This window comes from Glycine soja, chromosome 19, assembly GCF_004193775.1.
Source record: "Glycine soja cultivar W05 chromosome 19, ASM419377v2, whole genome shotgun sequence".
Taxonomy (NCBI): Eukaryota; Viridiplantae; Streptophyta; class Magnoliopsida; order Fabales; family Fabaceae; genus Glycine; species Glycine soja.
The window spans coordinates 35,471,892-35,477,891 of record NC_041020.1 but is presented as its reverse complement, the minus strand read 5'-3'; positions in this window follow the sequence as shown (position 1 = coordinate 35,477,891).

Here is a 6,000-nt window from a genome sequence, read left to right as displayed (position 1 = left end):
TGATCGAGACACTGACTAGCGTTAATTAATGTTACCTCCCAGATATCAATACGACGTCGAGAGATTTTTTTTAGCATTAGAAGAATCAAATGAATATTCTCTGGAGTTGAAGAGAAAATAGAACTTGTACTAGTTTTATTGTGTTTTTTATTTATTTCATTTTTATAAAATTAATACTAGAAAATTATAAAAAAAATTATTTAAGTCATAAGAGCATGATTCAGGATGACTTTGATAGTAGGCCGTAGGCAATTTATGTCCATATATGCTAAATTAAAATCGATGGAGCGTTATTGGGTTTTTTTTTTTATGGCAGTACACCTTCTCTCTCATCTATATATCCATTGTACACTAGTTTGGGAAAAAAATTTCAAACTATACCACTTTTTTGTACTTTACGGGAGTCGGATTTTACCATCCCGTTTTCCCTTTTTTTATCTTTTTTTTAATATAAAAATTTAAATATTATTAAAATTAAATATTAATTATATAAAATTATTTATTTATTAAATTAATTTATGTAATATTATTGATTAAATTAATTTTATTATTAAGAAAATGATATTATTAAATTTAATTATTTTTGTTACATTATTTAAATTATTTAAGATATTTTTTGGGTGAATATATGTTTTAAAATTTGAATTTTGTATAATAATATATTTATTTTGTATAATAATCTGAATTTTAAAATTTTTAATTTACTTATTTTACTAAATATAATTAGTTTATTTATATTATTAGATTTAATTAAAAATGATAAAACTAAAGCTTTTGACAATTTATTTATAGAAAAACATTATATTACATTATCAATAAAATATTTAAACAATCACATTTGGCTAAGGAAAAAATTAAGATGATGATATATTAGCACACTTTTTTCTGCTATGAGCATGTTGCTGGCAAAGTCCACATTTTTTTTCTACCTGCTCGTTCATTTTTGTCTTCGTCCATCTCAGTAGGAATGCGAGTTGAAACAGGATTACCATTTGCAGTCCTTTTTCTCCTTGGATTAGGACCCCACTGATCTCCTTCATATTCTTGCCACATTGATTCGTGTGACAATAAACCAAAGGAGTTGTCGTAGATGTGTAAAATGTGTTGTAAAGTGAATAACATCGGCACATAGGTCATGAGATCAACATTGACAAATTTACAGGCAGCCATGACGTGAGAACACGGTAAGTGTTTAGCTTGATATTCACCACCACTACTACAATTTTTAGATATAACATCGGACGGTTAACATCGGTTATTCACAAAACCGATGCTAACAAAAGCGCGGTGGCATTTTTGTAAATAAGTAGACTTAGTTAACATCGGTTTTTCCGAAACCGATGTTAACTACTCGATATTAACATCGGTTATTTTAATAACTGATGTTACTATGGAGTACTTAACATCGGTTTTGGAAAAACCGATGTTATCGAGTTGATGTTAACATCGGTTTTAAGAAAACCGATGTTACCTAGTTGATGTTAACATTAGTTGTTTTTGAAAAACCGATGTTGTTATCATTATATATTAAAAATCTGAAATTGCACAACCCGTGCGCTTGAACCCTATCGTTCTTCTTCTTTCTCCTTCTGCCTGAGTTCGTCTTTGTCGCAAACTGGCATGCGCTTCCGTGACTGCAACCACATTGTGGAGTTCGTCTTTGTGGAGTTCGTCTCTGCCACTTATCGATTGAGGTACGTCCTTTCGTTTTAACATTAGGCGTTCCTCGTTTTAACATTTGCTCACTTTCACAGGTCGAAGAAAACTAGGAAAGGAAAGAGTCCCGGAAAGGGTACTGCCAGGGTGTTCTTCTTCTTTCTCCTTCTGCCTGAGTTCGTCTTTGTCGCAAACCGGGCTGCGCTTCCGTGACTGCAACCACATTGTGGAGTTCGTCTTTGTGGAGTTCGTGTCTGCCACTTATCGATTGAGGTACGTCCTTTCGTTTTAACATTAGGCGTTCCTCGTTTTAACATTTGCTCACTTTCGCAGGTCGAAGAAAACTAGGAAAGGAAAGAGTCCCGGAAAGGGTGGGAATCGATTTTGGAAGTCCATTGTGCTTGGCTTTAAGACTCCCAGGGAAGCCATCGAAGGTATGTCTCTGTTGTATGTTAATGATAAAAATCCATTGTTCAATGGTCTGTCTCTGTTGTGATGTTTCGAAACCTTAGTTAGACTAACTAATATGATTGATATTTGACTAAGCTGAGACTAGGCAATGTGATTATTTTTCCAAACAATAGGTTTTGTTACAAGTTCATGTTACTGTGAATTTGGAGATTTAAATTAGACTAAGACGATACTAAGTCATTATAGTTGCTTACAAGTGCTATGAGACATGCTAGAGGGATTTCAAAATGGGGTCCCATTCTCCTGTCCAGTGTGGTGCCTTGTCTGATAAAGAGTGTGGTGGTTTGAGCTATGATGATGCTTGGAATGCATGTAGTAATCAAAACCAGAACCATTTTCATCATTTGGTTGGTTTCCTCAACTTGAGTCACAATGCAAAGCATCCATGGTGATGTTTGGCCTGTCTTTACTTGTCAAGGAAGCTGCAAAAATTTGTCAAGGTTATAAGATTGTGGTGCTGTTCTAGAAGCAGCACTGCATCAATTTGGTGGCTTTGATACTAGTTCTATTAATCAATTTAAATCCTTTTCATATTACAAAAATGAATTTAATCATTAACTTTTAAAATTTTCAATTTAGTTTGAGAAATTAATATTTTGGTAAATTTATCCTTAATATTGAAAAATAAAGTTCTGAGCCAGTCGATTTGGTTGCCTGATACACACCAACTTGAAGACCAAATTGCTTAAGTTAGTTACCAAATTTGATTGATATTTATTTGTGATGATAATAACATTTTTACTTGCAGTTGCGTTCAATATTGTCATAAAAAATTAAACTGAACTCAAATGGGTATAATTATTTATTGCTTTACTGATAGCTTTTTTGTTCATAGGTTACAACCACTGGAATATCTCAACCTCTATCAGCGACAGAAGTAAGATTGAATCCTTTAGCCTTCGTATAATCTGTTCCTTCTAGTGAAAAAGTGAGGTGAGTTTATATCTCCTTTTTTTTGTCTTTATCTTTGTTAGTTTGTTATATATTTTATATTTTATATGTTTGAGTTTTAAACGTGTAAAAAATAGAAATAGAAAGGTCTGTTGATTGCTTATTAAATACAAAGTAGGATATTTTGCTTGTAGAGTTAAATTATCCCCCAGCCACACAATAGATAGGCTTCTTTGCTTCCATTTTGCCCCCTATAGATAGTAAATAGATAGGTAAGGCTGATAAAACTGAATTAATGAGAGTGATTCTACCCCCCATAGATAGGCTTCTTTGCTTCCATTTTGTAAGTTTGGCTTCAAACTTCCTTATAATAGGCTGCCACACAATCCCTTGAGTTGTAGAACTCAACGATTGCTTCTGCTTATGGATTTCATGAAGGATATGTCTATCCTTTATGAAGGCTGATTGCCTTTCATCAACAATACTAGAAATGACACTCCTCAGCCTGTTTGCCAAAAGCTTGGCTATGACTTTATACATACACCCAATGAGAGAAATAGGCATGTAATCATTTAAAGATTGAGGATGACTTGTTTTAGGAATAAGGGCCATGAAGGAAGCATTGCTGCCTCTAGGAAACCTTCCATGAAAGTGGAATTCATCTACAAATCTCCTGAATTCAGGTTTCAAAACCCTCCAAAAAGCCTTAATAAAATTGAAATTAAATCCATCGGGTCCCGGGCATTTGTGTCCACCACAACTCCAAACAGCCTCTTTAATCTCTTGGTCAGAAAAAAGGGAAGTGATCCCCTCTCTTTGATTCAGCTGTCTTAACTTCTCCCACAGAATTCTTTTCCCAGCTAGATCACAAGGGGCATAGACATTGACTATGAAAAGTCTCTGGTCTTCATTAACCCATCTCCCATCTAAAAATAAAAAGCTATGGCCTTTAATTCTCCTTTCCACATGAAAAGCTGAATTGTTTCATAAACAAAGTAAACCACCAGCTGCCTGAACAGAGGGGACACTGTCCCAAGAAACAGTGGAATCCCCCCACATTGACTGACAAATGATTTTATCAAATTTCTCCCTTTTTGTTTCTTGAATACACACAAGATCAATCTTATGAATTAAATTGAGCCTCCTTATAGCAGCCCATTTAATCCCCCTTCCCAACCCTCTAGAGTTATATGACAGGATAATCATGATTGATGATTCTTGATACCCCTCTCAACTGCCATAGATTTGTCTCTCTGCTCCATCTGAATCATCAAATCCTTGACCATCTGGGTTTCCTGACCATAGGTGAGGCCCATGTCACTGACTAGAGCCATTTGATTTTCCAGGGAAGCCTGGTTACAAATGTTGGCTCTCGGGTCCTTCTTGCAAGCTTTCAGACAAGCCTCATAAGGCTGAGGGGTTGTTTCCTTGGGAGGTTCCAGAACAGATTGAGCCTCTACATTATAGTCCTTAGTTTCCTTTCTTCTAACATAATACTTCATAACAGAGTTAATTGGGCCTAGTGTTTGCTGGCCCAACTCCCCCCCTTCCTTTTGAATATTAGAATTATATACATTGACATGTACACGCTCTGACCCGAATGGGTCACAGCTCCATGATCATCATGGCTATGCTGCTTCTCTGCTGAAGAAGAAAAGCAAGCAGGAATCCCAATTGAGTCTTGCATCGTTCTTGATGATAAAGTGATGAACTTTTAAGTGCACAATCTGGTGAAGTTAGATAGATCAGAAGATGAAAACTAGAGAAAATATATGACAAGAGTGAAAGGCTTAAAAAAACTTAGTCACAAGCTCAATGAATGAATGCTAGATGCTGCCAGAGGTGTTAAATGTGAATGGCAACATTAATTGGATTTAGAGAGAATATTTCCAAACTGGTATGAGGGAGGGATGTTGTACGCAGCCTTACCCTTGCATATACCTTCGCATAGCGAAGAGCCTCTGGGCAATGGGGTACGAAGTTTATTTCCAAACTGGTATATAGACTGGCTGTGACTGAGAGTGAGTGAAGAACAACCCTTTTTATATATTCTGCAGCTCTCTCTCACTTACTTGTCACCTCCTTTATTATTATTATTATTATTATTATTATTATTATTATTATTATTATTATTATTATTATTATTATTATTATTATTATTATTATTATTATTATTATTATTATTATTATTATTATTATTATTATTATTATTATTATTATTATTATTATTATTATTATTATTATTATTATTATTATTATTATTATTATTATTATTATTATTATTATTATTATTATTATTATTATTATTATTATTATTATTATTATTATTATTATATTATTATTATTATTATTATTATTATTATTATTATTATTATTATTATTATTATTATTATTATTATTATTATTATTATTATTATTATTATTATTATTATTATTATTATTATTATTATTATATTATTATTATTATTATTATTATTATTATTATTATTATTATTATTATTATTATTATTATTATTATTATTATTATTATTATTATTATTATTATTATTATTATTATTTTATTATTATTATTATTATTATTATTATTATTATTATTATTTATTATTATTATTATTATTATTATTATTATTATTATTATTATTATTATTATTATTATTATTATTATTATTATTATTATTATTATTATTATTATTATTATTATTATTATTATTATTATTATTATTATTATTATTATTATTATTATTATTATTATTATTATTATTATTATTATTATTATTATTATTATTATTATTATTATTATTTATTTTGGTTAATGTTTACCTTTTTAAGTTCAAAGTTGAGCCTATACAGAATTTTTCGAATCCAAAGTTGTTAAAGTTTTACTATATTCAAAAGTGCTTACTTCCAGGCACAGTTAGATGCAGAGGACCCAACTAGTAGTATTTTTTCATCAAATTTGGTGTGTATATTTTTACGAACTTG